This window comes from Cricetulus griseus, chromosome 6, assembly GCF_003668045.3.
Source record: "Cricetulus griseus strain 17A/GY chromosome 6, alternate assembly CriGri-PICRH-1.0, whole genome shotgun sequence".
NCBI lineage: Eukaryota > Metazoa > Chordata > Mammalia > Rodentia > Cricetidae > Cricetulus > Cricetulus griseus.
This window is the reverse complement of record NC_048599.1, coordinates 90,604,525-90,627,484: the sequence shown is the minus strand read 5'-3', so window position 1 is coordinate 90,627,484 and position 22,960 is coordinate 90,604,525. Positions and strand designations below refer to the sequence as shown.

Below are 22,960 nucleotides of genomic sequence, written 5' to 3'. Positions count from 1 at the left end.
TTCTGTCTTGTTTATAAGTTGACTTCTGGAAACAGGCAAGACTACATTTTTATATAGTGCTGGGTATCAAACCTGGGAATTTTCCAGCTGAGCCACAATCTTCAGCCCCATCCACTTAATTTGTGAATGATTACTGGATGCAAATATAGGTTCAGGGCTGGAGATTATGTAGTAACCAGATGTGGCTATGACATTGTGACAGGGCTTGCTGCCATAAGGTTTGGCTCAGACCTCCTAATTTTCAACAAAGCTACCTCATCCTGAACCCCATGTTCCCACTCTGATCTCCACATCCTGCTCCAGTTCCCTCTTGCTCTCTGAAGGTGAAATGCCCTTCAAACCTCTGATATTTGACACTTGGTTCCAAAGCTAGTGTCACTGTTTCAGGAGTTTGTGAAGCCCTTGGGACATGTGGCCTAGCTAGCAGAAGTGGGTCACTGAGGTTGAGTCTTGAAGGTTATATTTACTTCTGGTTCAGCTCTCGCTCTCTATGTCCTGATCCACCAAGATGTGAACGTGCTGCACTGCAAGCTTCTGCCACCACACCCTCCTCACCACGATGGTCTGGCAGCTCATATATAAATCCTTTTCCCCTTAAAACACATCTGTCAGGCACTTTGCCATAGTGATGAGAAAATTAACCACCCAACACTTACAACCTTCTGATTATTATTTGTTATCAGTTTTCTCCTACTAGTACAAACAGGAATTTGCAATTAATTTCAGGACATTGAATTTGCAGTTTTTTAATTTTTTTTTTGAGACAGGGTTTCTCTGTGTAGCCTTGGCTGTCCAGGAACTAGCTCTGTAGACCAGGCTGGCTTCAAACTCGTAGATCTTCTTACTCTTAAAGCCTGATACCATGTAGGAAGGGAAGAAACTATGGTAGGTCAACTCTGAAGTTAGAGGGTGATAAATCAGGTCTGTCCTGCTTGCAGTGGGTAGAGCCCTGGCTGTTCTATCAGGGGGAAGCCACCGAAGGAGGTAGAGCCTTCAGGACCTCCCTTCCTCAGCACAATTGCTCTGATCGAGCTGCTCTCTGGCTTTGGCAGGTGCAAGAGGTTGTCATTAAGTATCACCTGAAGGCCCAGTGAGATTGGAGCATATTAGGCCTTAACTGGCTTGACTCAAACATGGAGGAGTGTCAGCAATAGACTTTGATCCTACTCCCCTTGCCTGCTTAGGTTTCCTTGTACCAGAGCCACCTCATCACTTGACTGGGCAGTGACAGCTCTTAAGTGTCACTTCTCCTGAGGTGAGATACCTTGCGGGTGTGGACAAATGATGTTTTTTTTCTCTCCCTGGGAAGTATCCATACACTAAGTATCCATAAACTCAAACTGAAAGCCAGTCCAGCCCAGACTCTGCCTGAGTTCTTCTGATGGGCAGGGTAATGAGGAGGGAATGTGGACATGCTTTGCTTTACAAATTGCAGAGAGCCTTGTAAATGCAGCTGAGGAGAGAGAACTCCTTCTTTCACAAAGGAAATGGTCACATGATGCTATGAAGGGTTGATAGAGAGGCTCAGCAAGAGTTTACACCGATGCTACCCCCTCCACAGGAGCATTTGCTTTTCTTTTTAATAGAACACACACACACACACACACACACACACACACACACACACACACACACACACGCAATAAAATTTTTTTATAAACTTATAAAAAATTTTAGTGTTATTGGTGTGTGTGTGTGTATTATAGTACATGTGGAGGTCGGGGAACAATTTTCTAGAGTCTGTTCTCCCTTTCCACGATGGGTTACAGGTCACCAAGCTTGCACACCATGCACTTTTAACCAACAAGCCACCTCACTGACAGTTTATGCTGAAAAAGAATGAAAGGGGGCCTGGGGATATGGCTCAGTTGGTGGGGTGCTTATCTAGTGTACATCAGTATTCTAGGTTTAGTCTCCAGATGGTAGCAAGCCCAGCACTTGGTAGTAGAGAAAGGTGGATCAAGTTAAAGTTAGCCTCTGCTCCACAGTGAGTCAGGCCTGAGCTACAGGAGATGAAAGGAGAAAAAGGAGGGGGAAAGGGAAAAAGGGAGGGAGGGAGGAAGGGAGGAAGGAAGGAAAGAAGGAGGGAAGGAATGTAGGAATGAAGGAAGGTAGGTAGGTTGGTTCGTCTGAGTGTGGGCTTGCCTGGTCATCATGAGTTCTTCCTGGAGCAGTTCTGCCTTACAGACAGAGATCCTCCAGTCCTTACAGGAATCAGCCTCTCAGGACAGAGCAGTGGTTTGGGGCCTCAGCTGGGTTCTGTCCATAGCAGGGGAAGGCAGCCAATGGTGGAGGAAAGTGAGATAAGGACAGAGAGGCTGCACTTCCTGTCAGCTCCCAGGGGATGGTCCAAAAGAGCAGGAAACCATTCATCTGCTCGGCATGTTATAAACAGAAGCCCGGTTCACCGTTTCATCGATTAGTACACTCTTTGTGTTACTGGGAAGGAACTTCTTGTTTGATGAAGTTCTATGTGGTGAGTACCTTTTTGGAATAAGAGTTTATTAAAAGAAAAAAATAATTTTTTTAAAGGATTAGTTGGTCAAGTGATAGCCTTGCAAGAACTAGGACCTGAGTCCCACCCCCAGAAACCATGAGAAAACAAAACAAAACAAAACAAAAGAAGCCCAAGTGCTGTGGTTGGTTTGTGTTTCTAATCCCAGCAGTGGGAAGGTAGGGCGGATTCCTGGAACTCGCTGAGCAGTCAATCTAGCCTAATTGCCCAATGAGAGACATTATCTCAAAAGGAGGTAAGTGGGAGTTAGTGAGATGGCTCAGTAGGTAAGGGCCTTTGCCAACAAGCCTCTAACCTCCATGTATGTATGTGGTACATGTGTAAACACTACACACACACACACACACACACACACACACACACACACACACAGAGAGAGAGAGAGAGAGAGAGAGAGAGAGAGAGAGAGAGAGAGAACTAGAGAGATGGTTCAGTAGCACTGGCTACTCTACCAGAGGACCCAAGTTCCATTCCTAGCACCCACACATGGCAGCTAACAACTGTAACTCCAGTTCTAAGGAGACCCTAAAACCACTTCTGGCCTACACTACACACTCATGGTACCCAGACACACATGTAGAGAGAACACCCATACACATAAGATAAAAAAGAAATCTCAAGAAAATAAGGAAATGTTTTAATTATGCATGTATGTCTGTGTGTGGCTACGTGCATGTGGGTGCAGGTGCCTGTGGAGGGCAGAAGGATCTGAACTCAGATCCTCTGCAAGAGCAGCATGTGTTTTCCCCTGCAGAGCCATCTCTCCAGCTCCTGGGTCACTTATATAGTTCAGAGCACTAAGCATTGAGGGTACTGTGTGATAGAGTGCCTTGGCCATAAAACAGGATTCCTGCAATACACACCTGAGCTTGCTGGGTCATCTTAGGAAGGCATGTCTGTTGGGACAGCCTGCCTTGCCTTGGGCAAACCATTTCAGGAAGGAGAAACTGCAGGAGGATATGTGGGCTAAGGTTGCAACAATTACCTCACTCTCAAGCCCTTCACCCTGACCCTATAAAGGGATGCAGCAACCTCTCCGTCCCCTGCAGACCCCTCAATTTCCCGAGGGAGAGAGGCTCCCCCTTGCTGTGTGCATTAATAAACACAGTCCTGTCTGTTGAAGGTCAGACCCTGTCTCTTTTCCACCTTCTGTCTCTTTACAGGGACTCAAAAATCTAACACTAGATTTAATCTAAATGTAAAGCTGCAGTGAGCTTTCACATACATGCAGATGTCCTGGTTAGGTTCATGTCAACTTGACACAGGTAGAGTTGTCAGTGGGGAGGGCACCTTAACTGAGAAAATGCCTCTATAGGGTTGGGCTGCAGACAAGCCTATGAGGCATTTTTTAAATTAGCGAGATTGATAGGGAGGGTTCAGCCTGTTGTGGGTGAGATACCGCCCCCCCCCCCCCGCCCGGGCTGGTAGTTCTGTGCTCTATAAGAAAGCAAGCTGAAAACCCTGTCTCAAAAAAAAAAAAAAAAAAAAAAAGAAAAAAAGCAAGCAAGCTGAGCAAGCCATGGGGAGCCACTAAGCAGCACCCTTCCATGGCCTCTGTGTCAGCTCCTGTCTTCAGGTTCCTGCCCTATTTGAGTTTCTGTCCAGACTTCCTTCAATGATGAACAGATATAAGGAAGTATAAACCGAATAAACCCTTTCCTCCCCAAGTTGCCTTGGTCATGGTGTTTCATCGCAGCAATAGTGACCCTAAGTAAGACAGAAGGCATGCCACTGCTACTTAAGGGCAGGCATTCTCCAACTGTTGCTGCTGCTTTGGGAGGTGGTTGATATGCCCCGTCCTGGTTGGAGGAAGCAGGAAACTAAGTGGTGAACCTTTGAAGTTGTAACCCAAGCCTGCCACTAGTCTATGCTCTGCTTCCTGTTCTGCCGAGATATCAGGGAAAAACCATATTATAAGCTCCTGCTGCCAAGATGGATGGTATTCTTGAATTGTGAGCCAAAATAAATTGCTGTTCTCCTGAGTTATATCATCAGGTATATAGTCACAGCAACGAGAAAGCCACCAATATAGAAGGTCTTCTGACTGAAGGCAGCAAACCCACCCTTCCCCTCAGAGGTAAACAACTGTCTTCCTTCTGTCCCTCTCAATCAGCTTTGCCCATCAAGACCTTTACATGAGTAGAATTGTACAAACATTTTTATGTTGCCTTTCTCCCTCTTGCTTTCCTTCTCCCTCTCCTCTTTCTTTCTTTCTTTCTTTCTTTCTTTCTTTCTTTCTTTCTTTCTTTCTTCCTTGAAAGTCTTCTGTATCCCAGACTGGTCTCCTATTCATTATGTAGCTGAGGATGACCTTGAACTTCTGAAGTGGGTTTTTTTTTTTCTTTTTTCTTTTTTGGTTTCCCAGTGGCTTTGGAGGCTGTCCTGGAACTAGCTCTTGTAGACCAGGCTGGTCTCGAACTCACAGAGATCTGCCTGCCTCTGCCTCCCGAGTGTTGGGATTAAAGGCGTGCGCCACCACGGCCCGGCTTTCTGAAGGGTTTTGTGGAGTAGTATGCATTGTGTGAATAAAGACTATTTACTCCTCTATATTCTTTTTTTTTTTTTTTTTTTGGTTTTTTGGGACAGGATTTCTCTGTGTAGCTTTGGAGTCTATCCTGGCACTCGCTCTAGAGACCAGGCTGGCCTCGAACTCACAGAGATCCACCTGCCTCTGCCTCCCGAGCGCTGGGATTAAAGGTGTGCGCCACCAACACCTGGCCTCCTCTATATTCTTAATGGTGGACTACTGGATGGAGCTCTTCTGAATAAAGCTGTTGTGGACACCCTGCTGCTCTCAGTTGGTGGGCACACACACACACACACACACACACACACACACACACACACACACACACACTTGTTTCTTAAGGTGAATCATAAGTGGAACTGCTTGTCAAAGGGCAGGCGTGGTAGGTTTATAGTGTTGAGACTTGCAGAGTAGAATTTCCTTTCCTGTGTGTTTCTGGCGAGGGTGGGTCTCAAGGAAGACTCTGGAGAGCATTTGGAGGGTGGACTGGAAGCAGCAGTCATTTTGTAGCTCAAACACATTTTGCTTTATCTTTGGCAGGTCTGATTGGCGAGTTTCCATAGCTGGCTTCCCCTTTGCTTGACTTCTGCTCTCGAGTCAGGAATGTTTGAAGTGGTTTCCATTGGAAAGTCCCTTGGTTTCTGTGAAATACAGCACCAGCAGCTGCAGCAAGAAGAACTGACAGAGTTTTAAGCCTTCAGTCCATTTCTTGGGGTTCTAGCTCAAGCTTATGGGGTCTACCCTGTTCTCTGTCTCCCTTACAGTATGTGTAATCATGGCTATCTGACTCAAGGAACTGAAGCTCCAGTATGAGGTAATCTGGGTAAGATGGCTTAGTCATTGTACATAATTAAGACCAAGTCCCTGTAACACACAGGACCTGAGTCACACACACACACACACACACACACACACACACCCCACACATACCACACACACATACCAAATACACATATCATACCCCTCCATACTCCTACACATACACCCATACATACCACATACTACATACATGCACACACAATATGTCTATTCTTAGTTGTCAACTTGTCTACATCTAGAATTAGCTAAAAACAAAACAAAACAAAGCCACTAGGCACTCCTTCGAGGGATAGTTTTTAGGTGATTGGATCACTGAAGGTCTGAAGACCCACCTTAAATCTGGGCCACACCCTCTTATGGCAGTTGATATAAAGGACAAGGGAGAAAGAAGTTCTTGCTCTTTGCCTGCTTGTCCTCACTCTTTCTGGAAAGTCTATTCCTTCATTGGCATTAGAGCCTATTTCCACATTCCAACCAGCTGAGACATTCAGCCTTGTGGACTGAACAACTACTGGATTCTTGGACTTTCTGCTACTAGCCAGCCATTGTTGGACCCAGCTGGACCACAGCCTGTAAGTCATTCAATTAACCCCCTTTATATAGAGATATATTTACATTATCACTTCTCTTTCGGTTGAGAACACACGCACGCATGCACACACGCAGGCATACACCGATACACAGAGTAATTTTTGTTCCTGGGTTGAACCTGGTTGATTCAGTGGGTGTTTATTTAATGACACTGGAAACTTCCAGACACTTGCCAAGCAACTGCTCCTGCACACCCTCTCTGGTTGCTCTGCAGCCTTACCTTACTCTAATGTTTTATTCTTTTAGATTTTTACCCCTTCTGGTTAGTGGGTGGGTATTTTCATTTTAAAAATGACTTCTCCTTTAGCTTCTTAAGAAATTCAAGAACAGCCAGGAGGTGGTGGCGCACACCTTTAATCCCAGCACTCGGGAGGCAGAGGCAAGCAGATCTCTGTGAGTTCAAGGCAGCCTGGTCTACAAAGCTACACAGAGAAACCCTGTATTGAAAAACCAATAATAATAATGAGAGAGAGAGAGAGAGAGAGAGAGAGAGAGAGAGAGAGAGAGAGAGAAATTCAAGAACAAGAAACGGACTGGAGCTACAAATGTTAACAATGCAGTGCTGCCGTTTGCAGTGAAACAATGGAACTGGAGGCCATCATTCCAAGTGAGATAAGCCAGGCACAGAAAAACAAGGACAGAATGTTCCCTCTCATGGATAGGAAGGAAGTCATTCTGAAGAGTAGACAAGTGGTTCCTAGAGACTGGAACGGATGCTGCAGGGAGGGGCGGAGGGTGGAAGAGGGGTGAGTGGAAATGACCCCTGCATGTTGTGTGCATGTATGGAAATTCACACTCAGCCTCATTAGTATGTACAATTAATATGTGTTAATAAAAAAGTAGGAGATTTTCTGAGGAAAGACTTTGGAAGCTGGGGAAAGCATGTGATAGAGAATTACATCTTCACCCCTCATTGGCTGCATGATCTTGGTTGACTATCTCTCTGGGCTTCAGCTTTCTCATCTATGAAATGAATTATTCATCATAACTAACAAGTATCGATTGCTTCCCAGATGCCAGACGAGGCTCTAAGCACTCCCCGTGTACTCTGTCATCGAATTCTCTTGATTCACATTGGGGTGGGTGCTCCCATGACCCTCAACTTAGATGAGGGGAAACTGCCATAGATAATGTGTCCACAGAATATACACTGCAGACCCAGGATTCAAACATGGACAATTTGGCTTCCAGCACCATGTTTTCCATCTACAACCCTCCATCACAAGGAAATGTGGGGCTAGAATGATAATGTAGACGTACAGGCTCCCCCAAAGCAGCAGGGCTTCCCCCTCCTCCTCTTCTGTAGGTTGTGATTAGAACTTGCTGTATGGTTTTGTTAAACTGCAGAAATGAACCTAAACAAACAAGCACCAGAAAAATCCAGCTGGAATAATGATGAAGACATCCAAAAGGTAGGTTCTCCATAGGATCCAGAAAGATCCAGGGCTGTCCGGACAGGACACCAGGACACTCTGACTTAGATATTCCGGTCCTTGGCAGGCAGGAGGCTTTGGAGGTGTGTTTGGCTCCACCTGTGTGTCAATCCATCAACTCCCTTTACTGACTTTGTACTGAATAAAGAATCTTCTAGTATTGATTTTCTTTCCCAAAAGTCTGTCCTTCCTGAAAGAGATTGTGCTGACCAGCCAACCTCAGAATTCCTGGCTGCTGGGGGCTTTCATTTCTCAGTGTAAATTAATAAATTGCATTTTGGACTCATTAATCAGTCTCATGAGTGTGTTTAGTGTGAGCTATTTCCTCTATACTTAATCATAACAACTCACCTTCTAGGAGGAGGGAATGGAGAAGAAATCCCTTCAGTACAGTAAGAGAAATGTTCCAAAAATTTTATGAAAAAGGCAGAATGTGTTGATCTGTAGGTGGAGACAGGCACATTCAGAGTGGCTTCCTGGAGGAGGGTAACACAGGCAAAGGAGGGGACTTCAGCATGACCCTTGAGCACAGTCCCTGAGGCCTGCCAGAGTTGGAGGTGTGTCTTTTCCTATTCACTGGCTTAGTGACTTTGCCAGGCTTTGGCATCTCTGTGGTCCTCATGCCCCTCTTTTTTATAGTTCTCATAATGATGGCATCCAATATGGGGTGGTGTGACTATCAGATAACTGCAGATGTTCTGAAGTATCCTGGAGAGCTGATTTCAGGGCTCATCCCACCAGGATCTCCAAATCCACAGATGCCCAAAACCTTTCTATAAAATTTCATTGTATGTATATATAAAATTCTCAAAAATAATGAAAAATAAACTACTAGTAAATGAAAAATATAGTAAAGTATTTACATTTAACCTAAGCACTTATACTTGAAGTCATTAGATTATTCATGGTGTGTGTATGTGTGTGTGTGTGTGTGTGTGTGTGTGTGTGTGTGTGTGTGTATGTGTGTGGTACATGGATCTGAGGTGAGTGATGGGTGTCTGTGGGTGTGAAAATGTGGAGGACAGGGGAAAACATTGGGGTCTCCTGTCACTCTTTACCTACTATCTTGAGACAGGGTCTCTCACTGAACTGGTAGCTTGCTCTTTTGATTAGGCTTCCTTGTCAGTGAGCTCCCAGGATCCACTTGACTGCTCCACGGATGCTAGTTTACAGGCATGTGGCTCTGTGGTGGAGATTTTAATTCAGATTCTTAGGATTGCATAGCAAGCACTCTTACCCACTGCTCCTTCTTCTCAGTTCCTATTCACAGTACTGAATACAATGTAAATGTTATGCAAATAGTTGTTAACAATGTTAACAATAGCTGGGCACCATAGTGCACACCTGTAATCCCTGCACTTTGGAGACAGAGGCAGAAAGATCAGGAGTTCCAGCCTATCCTCAGCTACACAGTGATTTCAGAGCCAGCCTGGGCTACATGAGAGTTTGACATAACAAGATAAAACAAAACATGTAGCAGTGATTTATTTGGGCACACAATGACAAAACAGTCCCTACCTGTTTAGTATAGTTGCACTGTCCTCTACCCCCTGAGTATCTATCTGAATCTTTGGTTGCTGAACTTCTAGTTAAGGCAGACTGACTGTGCTGTATAAAGCTCTTAGCCTGAGGCCTGGCTTACAAAGGACATTTAGTAAATGGATGTCATTACTGTTGCTATTATGAATGCCTTGAAGGGTATTTCCACAGAGGGCATTTCTGGAAGGAGTCTCATTTGGCACTGGGTACATCCTCAGGACCTAAAGACTGTTCTGTGAGAGTTGACCCTTAGGTTTCAGATGTGCAGGGCAGAATGTTCTTTGTAGTAGAGGGATCCTTCCTTGAGAGCAATCACAGTCCATTCTGTGGTTTAGCAGCAGAGAAGAGCTGCACACACAATCTGCAAGAGCTCATCAGCTCGTGGTTTCTGAGTCACTGTTAGGTCATTTCAGCTCCAAACAGGAGGCCTGGGCCGGAAGGGCAGTGGCTGGAGACAACTGGACCTTACCAGAGATCCTCCTTCAGGATCAGCCTCTGCATGGAAGCCTAGCTAGGGCTGAGAGATGCTCAGTATTTGTTTCTAGGATAAAAACAGAGGCCCTAGTGGAAAGGGTGCTCTCAGTAAGGTCCAGCTGCAGAGCTGGGCAGCTCCTGGGTTCTCTGCTCTCTTGTCCTATGCTTGTCCACAGATCCTGGTTGAAAGGAAAAGTATTGGCTCAGGACCCTGAAGGCCAAGTTCTCAGCACAAAGGAGATTTATTTGCCCCGGAGGGACAGGGGGCAGGGATAATGGTCAAAGACAGAAGATAGAGGAAGAGGGAGAAGGGGAAGGGAACCAGGGAAAGGGGACAGGGGTACTTGTTCCAGAGGGACAAAGGACTGTCTGGATGGAGAGGAGACAGATGTGGCACATAGGTAAATGGAAGTTTATAAAAGTGCAATGGGGAAACCCTGTGTTAGGATGAGGTGTTTAATTTTAATTGGACATGTTAATTAGGTGAACCAATGGGTGATTTTGATTGTTGGACTTCAATACTTTGATAGCTGGACCTTGGTAGTCAGCTTCAGGAGGAGGCAGTAGCCATAAAAGGGAATTGAGCTTGGGACTAGCTTCAGGAATGTGAGGCAAACGTGATAAGCACTACACTACAGAAACAACATGCTTAGTTTCAGGAATGTAATCCAATGGTTTTTAGCAAAGCTGAAGGAGAAGGAAGGGCAAGGCCTGCTGGAGTCACATGCTGGAGTGGCTAGTTGTCCCTTCACTGATGAGTTCTTCCTTGAGTTTGCCACAAGCTCACTTCTAGACTGGGTCAAGACAGGGGAATGGTAGAGAGGAATGGGCAGCATGCTTAGAGGGTATTGGAGTCCCATTCTACATGTGTCCCCAGGAAAGACAGAAATAAAAGCAAGAATATCCAGGCTTGGTAGGAAGAAATAAAGGCAGGTCACAGGCTTAAGAAAAAGGAGTCCCCAGAACAGAGAGCAGAAAGTATGCCCTATCTCAGGTGAAGCATGTTTGGAGATCCAATAGAGAGAGCAGACTTTAGGACCTGGGAAAACCTCTGTCTCCAGTCTCCCTCAGAGCCACACAGCCAAAGGCCTTTTTATCCTGCGGCCACTCTGAGGTGGCATCCTGGACTCACTGGCTGACAAGGGTACTAGGATGCTTAGGGTCTCAGAGGGGTAAAGAAGTGTGTGTGTGTGTGTGTGTGTGTGTGTGTGTGTGTGTGTGTGTGTTGCTGCTCCACTCCTGTCCACATTGTAGCTCCTGTAGCCATAAGTCGCCCTGTCCTGCACACGCTGTCCTGTCACACCTGGGGCCTTATCTTGCAGGACTCAGCCAGCAAGACTTTACGTCTTGCTCTCTTTGGGCTCTGAGAGCCCTTTGGGAGAAGGAGGATTTCATTTGACTAAGTTCGTGCTCTGGTTGAGACCCTGAGCAGGAGCTGAGCAGCAGGAGTGAGAGGGGTTGAGATGAAACACTGAGGAGTGGAGAGCTGGAGAGAAAGAAATGATTGGGATGGAAGGACCAAGGGAGGAGAGAAGCACACATGGAGCCTGGGAAGGAATGGGGACAGGCAGGTAGAGGGTTCATGGACAAAAGACAGGTGGGGTCAGAGGACAGAGTTGACCTGAACAGTCAATATAATCCCAGAAAGAATTCCCATCAGTCATATAACACAGGGCGACAAGGGCTGCAAATGGCTCCCTAATGGGTGAGGTGCAGATCTCTCCCGAAGACCCCACGTTGGCTTCCAGTCACTAAGTCAGAGTGAGTTTGGAGTACAGACCAGCTCTCCTCTTCTCAGAAATGACAACAGGGAGGGTACAAAACAAGACAGAGTCACCAGTAAAAAATCAACAATATAGCCCTGTAAGCAGAGCTCACACAGTTGGCTGACCATTCATCCTGACTAAAACCAAAACCAGCTCTCTCATGAGAGACAGGACCAGGAGGTCAGGCCCTCTGCTTTTGGCATCCCTACTTAGCTCAGGAGAATAAAGAAAGGCTCTTTGTCACATGTTTCTTCTCAAACCTTAAGCAGTATCCTCAAAGGGCCTCAGTCCCTTAACCCTAATGAGACCCCTCAAGAGGCCTGTACCTCTTACCCAGGAGAAGGCCCCTAAAGAGGCCTATCCTCTTAAACAGAACTGAATTCAGTATGCAGACACACCTCCTAGTAGTGCCAGAAGGATGACCCATTTTGGTGTCTGGGCCACACAGCAGTTATTACAAACCTTTCTCGGCTCAGTGGGAGGCATGGAGTCCTGGGACATCATCTCTATGGAGCAACTCCTCTAACTTCTCTACTTCCTAGGGCAGTCCAGAGAGAGGCCAAGTCCTGGGTGAGGGGGTACCTTTCTGGGGCCTCCAAAAAGTGAAATAATCCATATGAAAGACATAGACAGCCGCATGAATTAAACCAATTAAGAGTTGAGAACCCTTTCATTTTGGCCAGAGTGGCCTGGAGTGGGGTAATGCCTCAGTCTCTTGGTGTTGAAGCTCAGGGGTACAGCGTTTTTTAAAGGCATAACCCACAGAAACCACAATTACCTTCAATGTCAGATGAGGGTTGGGGCAGTGTAGCCTTGAAACATCTGTTTAGGTGGAACACAGTGGCTACTTCAGATACAACATGACAATTAATTTTGATTTGTACCTTTTTCAGTTATCATAGGTTATGTTTAGTTTGTATAAACATTACTTCTTTTGGTTATCCACTGGACCATGGACAGGGTCATGGCAATCCCAAATGTGTTGCCCAGGCAGATGTGGCTATTGGGAGACAGAGAGTTGAGGGGTCTAAGCAGACACAAATGGAGTCAGGACATGATGGCATTGCTTTCGTCCCTTCAGCTATGTGAGTGGGGCTGGGAGACACAGAGCAGGGAAACACTTGTGTGGTCTAATCAGCAATGCTACCAGAAAGCCTCCTGTGCCCTTTACTTCTGTGACTAGCAATTGAACTTTCTGTCAGCCCATTTCCAGAGTTCACGGTCTGTGCAGTACTTGGGGGGCAGGCGGACCAGGCAGCTTATTGGCTAAGAATATCAACTGAGGGGCTGGAGAAGGCTCAGTGGTTAAAAGCTCTTACCGCCCTTGCAGAGGACCTGGTTTGGTTTCCAGCACCTACATGACAGCTCTCATCCGTTTAGAACTCTAGTTGCAGAGGATCTGACACACCTCTTCTCACCTCTGAGGGTTCCCATTTGCATGGAGAGCACATACATACTCATGTACACACACACACACACACACACACACACACACACACACACACACACACGATAAAATGTTTGTAAAGAAAGCTGAGTCAGAGTACCCTGGCTTGTACTACCCTGTAACACAAATAAATTATGACTCAGAGACAGACATTTGGGTTCAAGCTTCAAGCTGAATGTCAGAAAAGCAAAGCAACTGGCCACTAGCTTCTGACCTCTGCCTCAGGCTGAATGGGTTGGTCCTGTCTCCACGAGTTCTTACCAAGCCTCAAACTGTAACCTCCCTCAGTGTGGCTGGAGAAGGAATGCCTCTCTGAGGCCTTGCTTCTGTTTTATATACTTCCCTAATGTTGGGATTAAAGGTGTGAGCTATAATTCTCTTTTAGAATGATTCACTCTTGTGTAGATCTGGGTGGCCTTGGGTTCACAGAGATTCATCTATCTCTTAATCCTGAGTCCTAGGATTAAAGGTATGTACCACCATCTCCTAGCTTCTGGCTGCTGGGATTAAAGGTGTGTGCCTGGCTTCTATGGCTTGTGGTTGATTTTGCTTTTCTGAATCATCAGTCAAGCTTTAATAAATCATAAATAGTATATCACTACAATTCCTCATTTTTTTGTCTAATACAAAAAGAAGAAGGCTACAGCTAACATAAGAAAAACTATATACAATATATACAGGCAAAAAGTTTGTCAACAATGTCTAGTCCTTTGCACTTGACAAATTCAGAGAAAATACTTCATTGCCTATCTTATCTTGGTGAGTCCAAAGTTTTGTACCTAATTTATTTTCTATTCTAATTTGCATTATCAAATTATCTTTTAAAGTATCTCAACCTTTTACACTTTACACATCTTTAGTGAGTTTCTTTTCTGAATCTGGTAAACAATGAAAACTATAACTAGACTATCTATTCCTCAACTCCCTCAGAGACCCAACAAAGAAATACTATTAACTGAATAAACAGGAAGTACAAGCAAGTGACTTCCAAAAAGTGAGAAATGTCAAAAACAGCTGGTTGCCTGGGCAGTCACCCAAGGTTCCTCTGCAACATTGGGGCATCCATCTTTGACCTATAGGCCTAGCATCTCTGACAGACTTTTCTGTGAAGCAGGATTTTCTGAAGAGCTGTCCTGCCTTGTCTTGGCAAGGTTTTGCTCTTACTCTCTTTTGTGTCCTGTTTGTCCATTTTGGACAGCATACTGTCAGCAATTGAGGCAAGGGCACTTTCTTGCCTAGTGTCTTACTTTTGCCACAAAGAAAGTTAACTCCATGTGGAGTTTCTTCATCTTTTCTTAAGTAGATTGTTGCTTCCAGGAGCAGACATGTCTCATTGTCATAAAAAATAACCTATGTTATTAAAACATTTTAAATGCCATATTCTGTAGATCTCTTAAGTGTTTGAAGATGAACTTTCTAAAATATATGTCTGTTTGACCTTGAAAACATACCTAATGTGATTACAAAGTCAATTGCAATAGGTGACTAATTACTAACGTATTTTTCCTTATTATCTTATACAGTTGGCAACAATAATTTTCAGGGACTAGAAATTTGCATTATATTGATAAATGAGCTGTATAGGTACAATACCTTAGAAAGTATGTACAAAATGTCTTAATAAATTAATCTCAAATTTGTGTCAATATACAATATTTGTATACAACATACTGAAGTCTAATCAAATGTAAAATATTTAAAACTAGTAGTCACTTTTTTAAAAGTAGATCCAAAAAGCTACCTTTTTATCTCACCATATCTATACTTTTTAGAAGTAAATTCAATAATTTTCCTTTTTGTCTTATTATACTTATATCATCCCTTTTTCTTTTCAAGAGTAGATTTAATAATCTACCTTTTTATCCTATCATATCTGTATCCTTTTTTTTCAAAACAAAATCCTTCAATCTACTGTCCTTTCTTCAACTTTCTTCGTGACCATAACCAACAACATTTTGTAACCAATATGTTTAAACGATGACAAATATCCATTACCCATTGAATGTTAAAAAACCACCCACCCCACCTCTTGGGAATGTGGGGGTTGTTTTCTTAAAGTCACTTCCTGCTGTCTGCAGGCAACAAACGATATCTTTAGGGGATCCTAGTCCGATAGATCATCTTTGCTGGTCACCTCGAAGTTGTTCTGAGAAGTTTGTAGTCCAAGGCTGATCTTTAGTTAGAATTGTTCAGCTTAATGCTGGAAAATTGTCATTGTAGGGCTCTTCCTCTTCCTTTTCCTCCTCCTCCTCCTTCTTTGAGACAGGGTTTCTCTGTCTAGTTTAACAGTTCTGGCTGTCCTGAAACTCGCTTTGTAGACCAGGCAGCTTCTGCCTCCCTAGTGGTGGGATTAAAGGTCTGACTTCTAAGGCTTGTAGCTTGTGGCTGACTTTGCTTTTCTGAATCCTCAGTCAAGCTTTAATAAATCATAAATAATATATCACTACAGTACCCCACTCTGCCCAGGTGATATTTGGAAAGTTGTTGAATCCTTCTGGGCCTCAGTAGGACAATAATGACTTCAGCATTATATGGGGACTTATCCTCATAGGGTTGTTATAAACCAAATGAGAGAATAGGCACAAAGCACTTTACGTAGTGCCCAATATATATATGGAGAGCTACTTTTCATTCACTAAAACAAAATACACGAGATAATTAACTTATAAAGAGGAAAGGTGGGGAATGTGGTTTAGTTGACTTAGTATGCACAAAACCTGGGTTTGACTGCCATTACAGCATAAAACCAGGTCTCCTGTTTATGTATGTCTGTCTGTAAAACAGCCGAACTAGAATGGAAGCAGGAGGATCAGAACTTTGAGGTTATCTTTGGTTCTACAGCAACTTTGAGGCCAAGTTGGATGCATGAAACCATGTCCTTAAAAAAAGGAAAGGCTGGAGCTAGAGAGATGGTTCAGTGATTAAGAGCACACACTGTTCTTCCTGAGGACCTGAGTTCAATTCCCAGCACCCACATCTCACATCAGGTGGCTCACAACTGCCTGTAACTCCAGCTCCAGGGGTCTCTCACACCTCTACCCTCTGTGGGTACTTCATTCATACACACATACCCATCCCCCACATACATATACTTAACATAATAGAAATAAAAAGCATGGGCAGGGGGCGGGGCTAGCTAAGAATGGTAGTGCACACTTCTAATCCAGCACTGGAGGCTGAGGCAGGAAGGTCATGAGTTTGAGACAGAATGGAGATATCCAGTGAGGCTTGGAGAATAGAACAAGTGAGAGAGGAAGACTGAGGGTGGGAAGCTTGTTCTAGCACAGAGTCTAGAGTTTCCTATCTGAGATTGAGGAAATTCTTTGTGTTGAGGTCCATGCTTATCTCATGGCCAGGAAACAAAGAGAAAAGAAGAAGGGTTTGAGACTTCGAAATTCCTTTGAAGACACACTTCTGGAGACCTAAGGACCTTCTGAAGATCTACTTCCTGAAGGTTCCATCACTTCCTAGTAGGACCCTACCCTGTGAACCAAGCCTTTAACTTGGGGCCTTTGGGGGACAGTCAATGTGTAAACTCTAGCACACAGTCAGTGATCACTTAATAGTGGGTATCCTTCATGCCACTCTGTCTTCTCAGGGCTGGAGAACACCTTGGGATTCATATGGTGTGATTCAGCCTGGCTCTTAGAGTTGCAGGTATAGACATGTTTAGTAATTTGATATCTTTTGTCTCCGATAAAATCTAGTACCTGTAAATGTCTTCTTGGACGAACACATGTATTGGTTTAAATCTGGAATGTCCCAAATAGGCTCATGGTCTCAATATTTGGCCTCCAGCTTGTGTTAAAATTTTGAAGACTGTGAAGCCTTTATGAGGTGGGAGCTGGCTGGTGGAAGCAGGGTATGAAGCTTTTCAGAGTGTAAACCATCTAGCACTTTCTGTTTCCTGGCTCATCCCCTTGCGAGGGGCCTCCATTGCATGCTCTTTGTTCTGAGTGCTACAAGGCTTTCTCTGCCATGAACTAAAATCTCTCTGGCAGAGTAAACCTCTCTTGTTTCTGTCACAGTGACATGGGACATACAGAAAATTAGTATTGGGAGTGGGACTGTTGCTATAGGAAACCCAGGTATGTGATTCTTAATCTTTTAGAAGTGGTTTTCAGAAGGACCACGTAAGAGCGGAGATTCGGACTGGAGAAGCTCACAGATGCTGTAAGTAGAGCTTATTGTGCAAATCTGGTGGCCTTCTGAAGACCAACCTGTGGCAGACATGCACACTGTAGGGTTTATACTCATGTGTTTTCAAATGGGAACACAGATCTTACTGAAAATTGATGTTGCATTCTGGCAAAAATCTGGCCACGCTCTGCCTATAGTCTAAACATTTGAGTGAGGCCGGATTCAAGAATAAAAGATTAATTTATTTGGTGGATGAAATTGCATGACTGCATAGCATCCAGGCTGAGGATGCTTTTAGCTAGATTTGCAAATGAGATCTAGAGCAAAAGGATATGGAAAATGTAGTTTGGTGAGTGAGGCGGTGAAAGTTTGTTTACAGTGTGGGCTGCTAAAGAACTCAACCATGAAGAAAACCCACATTGGGTAGCTCACAACTGCCTGGAAGTCCAGTTGCAGCAGGATCCAGTGCCTCTAGCTTCTTTGGCACCTGTTCTCTTGTTCGTACGTACATCTACTCACACACATATGAACATTAAAAATAAAAAAATAGACCTTAAAGAAAGAAGCCCCAAATTTCACCCAAACAACAGGTGCTTTGAGGGCCCATCCATCAAAGGATTAAGAAGCAAAAATGCAAATTTCACATGGAAGACTTCAGCAGAGAATTCCTGAAAATGTAAGGCACCTAGGATGTCCTGCTTGCAGACAGCCATCTAGAGAAGTGCTTGCCCAGATTTGGTGGTTCGGGCATTCAAAGGCCACTGGAGTCATGGTCCAAAGGTACCAGGCTACATCTTGAGATGTGGTGATGCTCTAGTTTCTGTCTAGCTCTTTCTGCTTCTTGATGTACTGAGATGTGAGTCTTAGCCACATGCTTCCACTGCTGTGAGCACAGCTGTGTCTTCTCTGCCGTGACGGACAGAAATGCCTCTGAAACCACAAGCTCAAATAAATATTTCCTCATTTACGCTGTGTCTGTTGGGTAATATGTGACCACAATGCACAAAATAGCTAACATGCCATGGAAATGCAGTTAGGGGGAGTGGGGTGGGCCCCAGGAGACTCATGAGGCCAGGTGCATTGGGCCTTGGTGCTCCTGCCTCTAACTCCCAAGCTCATTGTGACTGGTTGCTGTATACATGATTGCTGTCACTGACAGTAGCCACAAGGGCTGGGCTAGCAACATGACTGGCCTGAGGGCCTCTCTAGTGCCTCCTTGGGAATCCTTTCATATCCCTTTTCTTCTGAAAAGAAACGTCTCCTAGAGCATGGAGGCCTCCTATTCATGGACAGTCCAGCACTATCAGAGCCATTTTGAACGGACTAGGAGATCCCAAAGAGCTTAGCTCTATGGCTTTCTCTCCTTCCTGTCTACTCTGGTTTGTGAACCAACTTCCTGCCAGTAGCTCACAGTATAATCAGTTGGATGGTCAACAGGGTTTTTCTCCCTGGGGAGACACAGATATCTACCTCAGGGGACTGCTTCCGTAGGATGGGGCTCTTTAAAGGCAGTTGGCTTATAGTGATACAGTGACCCCCCATTTATTTTTTCATTTTTAGTGTATGAACAGTTTGTCTTCATGTATATCTGTTTACCACACGTGTGCCTGGTGCCTGTGGAGGTCAGATGAAGGCATCATATCCCCTGGAACTGGAGTTACAGGTGGTTGTGAGCCACTATGTGGGTGCTGAGAATGAACCTTGGTCTTCCTCAAGAGCAGGCAGTACTCTTAACCACTGAGCCATCTCTCCAGTCCCTACCCACTTCTTTCTTTGTTCAGTTAGGGGCAATTTACAATCCTTCCAAAATCTCATTTCCTTTTTTTTGATTAGATTTCTTCTTGATTTTCCCATAATTAAATAATGTTTGTTAACAACAATATTAGCCAGTGTACTAATTGGGCAATTTTCATACATTATCTGTAATCCACACCACAACCTGACTAATTTTATAGATGAGAGGAGTGACGCTCAGAGAGATCAGTGATTGGCTATCAACATGCTGCTGATAATTTTTCGTGGCTTTACCTCAGGAGGATGGGAATTTTTCTTTTCATTGGAAATGAAAAAGAAAATGTTTTCATTTATCTTTTGCTTCTTAAATTTTCAAAACTGGCTCTCAAAACCCTTTTTGAGACTGTAGGTGGGAAAGCCAAATACTTGGATTCTCACAAACCTAGGTTTTGAGAGGATGTGATGGCTAATCTTGGGTGTCAACTTGACTACATTTGGAAGTAACTAAAAGCCAAGCAGCTGGGCACCTGTGAAGGATTTTTCTTGGATGGATTATTGTAGGTGGGAAGCCCATTGTAAACGATTCATAAATCCATTTTTGATATTTAACTATGTTAGTTTATTCTATCGGTTCTGTTTCTTCGAGAACACTGGCTTGTTTGTATGCTTGATACATCAGAAAGCAGAGCCCTTTATGTGAAAAGGCTTACAGCTTATCTATCCATTTGGAAAGGGGGCTAAGAAAGGGTTTGTGTGCCAGGTAGTGGTGGCCCAGAACTCTTGGGAAGCAAAGGCAGGAGATTTCTGTGAGTTTGAGGCCAGCCTTGTCTACAGACCTAGTTCTAGGACAGCCAAGGTCACACACACACACACACACACACACACACACACACACACACACACACACACACAAACAAACAAAAACCATGTGTCAAAACCAAAGCAAAATGAAATTAAAGAAGAAAAGGGTTTGTGAACACTGCCTAGGAAGGATCATCTGGGGGTGGAAAAGGGGGAAGGTGGGATGGGATGACTGAGGACCTAATCATTGCTTGCACCAGGAGTATCATTGTATTTGTTTGTTTGTTTAGAGATAGAGCCTCATGTGGCCCAAGCTGGCCTTGAACTTTTTATTTAGCAAAGGACGATCTTGAACCTCTGACCTCCTGCTTCGACCTCTTGAGTGCTGGGACTACAGGCAAGCATCTTCATCCGCAGTGATGAGTTTGGAACCCAGGACTTCATGCTGCATGCTAAGCAAACACTCTACTGAGCTACAGCCTCAGTCTTTTTACCCTCAGGTATATGATTTATATGTAGTTCTTTCATTTTGCCATGTGTGGCTAGACACACAAGCCCATGTGATGTCCATGGCTTTTAACCCCAGAACCTGGCCTAGCCCTCAGCTGCTGGGTAACCGGAAAGAGTATGAACAGTTAAGTAGTGTTATCAAATGAGAACCCAGATGGGCTGATGTGCTGATAGCACAGAGGTAGGCAAGGCCTCAGTGAGAGATGAGGATCTGGCTGTGGCAGTAGCTAAGGATGGGCAGGACAGATAGAAACAGATGGAATCAATAGGATGTGATTGATTGATAGGAGCTGAAGTCCAAATACCTTCACCCAGGTCCTGGCTCAGGCCTAAGTCTTTCTACTGTCCTTGCCAGTATCTACCATAGTTCTAGAATGTTTTTGCTTTGTCTAGGCTCTGTCCTGGCCCCATGTTGTTGGCTGAAAGTATTATGCTGGCTTCTGCTTGGAAGAACATTCTCTCACTCTAGGAATAGGCTTTCTTTGTCTCCTTGGCTTGAGAAGGAGCTGCTTGAGGGAAGGCACTGGATCTCCTGAATTCCAGCACCCGCCATAGAGCTGGGTGCTTCACATGGATTCACTGAGCCAGCCAAGCAAGCAATCAATTAAAAAAAAGATGGGGTGCAGGGGAAGGAGATGAAGAGAGAAAGTCAGAACTTACTATAATCTCTCCTCTCTTGGATGCTACAAGAAAATCCTCATTGGAGAGCCACTGTAGGCTGATCAGAACAGCAATTGCCTTTCCCTGCTGCAGGAACTGAAGCAAATAGGACTCAGAATATGCTAAGATCCACACTTGCCATTGTCAATAGGTCTGTCGTGTTACTAGAGGTGGTGTCTTCTGCACAGCCGAGTGGGGTGTAGGGTGGGGCTCCTACCGGAGAGACAGGAATAGGACATAGTGCTTAGTCTAGGGTGGCCTACACTGGGTCCTGTGTTTGGGCCTGCTTGTGAGCTGTGCCTTCCCGCCTGCTCCTGCTGATTTGCATTCTAAATTCTCTTTATCTTGGCTTTGACCTTTTCTGTTCTTTCTTTGCTGTTTCCATTTCCTTATCCACCAGGTCCTCAGGAGAGCAAAACACGAGCCCAGGGCAGAAGCTTGGGTTTGCATTCATAGCACTGACTTGCAGCGAGAGAAAAATCTTGCACTGTTTCCTTTGTCTTGAGTTGTATTTTTATTTCCCCATCCTCACCCTCCAGTGTTTTAGAAATTTTAATTTTTAAAGAAATGACTTGTTTTCTTCGAAGTCCAAATATCTGGTGTCAAGACTGGGAGAGTTAAGAGCACAAGTGTGGGGGTCAGGCAAATTTTACGCTGTGTGGCATGACCTTGGGCAAAGTCCTTTTAGGACTGTTGTGTGGCATGACATTTGTCCAAAGTCCTTTGTGGCCTCCCTGCTAAGCTCCCTTTCAGCCCCAGTGCTAACTAGAAACTGGAAATCCCACTTTTGTGCAGTTAGCCTGTGGCATCTGCTCCATGGGGACTTCTTAGGCTCCTCATGCCTCGTGGAGGGACACCTCCTATAACTAAGGTGCATCAAACCCATTTTACAGGTGGGACAGCTAGTGAACTTGTCTCCCTCAGCCTGCTACACTGAAGTCACTGGGGTGTAGGATGGCAGCGCCCTCCCCCTCTGCAGTAAGTCACTTGAGTAGCCTTTTTTTGAGACTTTGTTTTTTTTTTGGTGGTGGTCTGGAAACACTAACTGGTGCTGGCTTCCCACAATCTACTTCCTATTTTTCATTTGGAGAGAGGGCTGAGCCAGGAAGCTGGGCATAGGGTTTGCATCTAATGCATAAGCAGCTGACTCTCAAAGGAGAGGAGAAAACTGTGGTACAGGCAGAGAAGACATCGGCTCATTCGCTCTGGGCTGGAGTGAGCAACACAGCTGGTTAGGCCAGCTATCTCATGCTGATCACAAGCTCCGATGGGCAATTATAAATGTCTTTGATTAATAAAAAATGGGGTGATGAATGAATAGTTAATCAATGCAGTCTGGCAGGAAGCCTCTCTCAGAACCTGGGCAGCGGCCGGGCGAGGCAGGGGGCGTTCAGCAGAAGTTGGGGGAGCAAGGAAAAGGGTCCTTGGCGGTGAAAGGCAAGGCCACCTCCAATGATGGTTTCTGATGAAACCATCTCTGTCCTGATCCCGGCTCCCTGACTTACAGTGGGGTTTTCTTGGCAGCTCTGGGGATAAGCTTGGAGTGGGGAGTGAGCTGATGAGCAAGTGGGAAGCAATGTGTTCTGTGCCCACCCAAGTGGACACCGTAAAGAGCTGGAAACACGATGTGAGTGCATCCACGTGCTCTGAACTGTGCCCCTTCATCTCGATGGCTGAACCAGTGCCTGGCACTGTGTTAAAACTAGCTCGTTAGGGGCGGCAGAGGCAGGGTTACCTAAAGGCTTAAAAACCAGGCAAAGGAGAGCAAGCCACCCTGCACGGATCCTAGATAGCAGTTGAGGTAGGAAAAAAGACGAGGTAAAAAAAAAAAAAAAAAATGAAGTGGTGGAGACAGGGGGCGGGTCGCAAGCCCTTCCGGGAGGGGGCGAGCGGGAGGAGGCGAGCAGGGGACTGGGAGGGGCGACAAGAGCAGGGAAACCCAGCCAAGGCGCGAGCGAGCAAGCGAGCGAGAACTGTCCGATTAGTCGGCTGTAGGAACGCGAG

The 22,960-nt window shown here is 45.0% G+C and overlaps 1 protein-coding gene across 12 annotated transcripts in view; it reads left to right on the top strand.

Moving 5' to 3' along the window:
* Window positions 1-2,343: 2,343 nt before the first annotated feature.
* The window catches only part of Slc43a3 (solute carrier family 43 member 3), a 42,174-nt gene continuing 21,557 nt past the window's right edge, over window positions 2,344-22,960 (top strand). Inside the window, exons 1-5 of one of the 12 annotated variants that reach the window (XM_027422657.2) lie at window positions 2,344-2,476; window positions 5,583-7,864; window positions 16,468-16,581; window positions 17,223-17,284; window positions 20,077-20,286. The gene's annotated coding sequence lies outside the window, so the exon portion shown is untranslated. Of the gene's footprint in view, window positions 2,477-5,578; window positions 7,865-16,467; window positions 17,285-20,076; window positions 20,287-22,960 lie in introns of those variants that run through there. The other 11 variants (XM_035446623.1, XM_027422660.2, XM_035446625.1 and 8 more) reach the window with 11 other exon arrangements.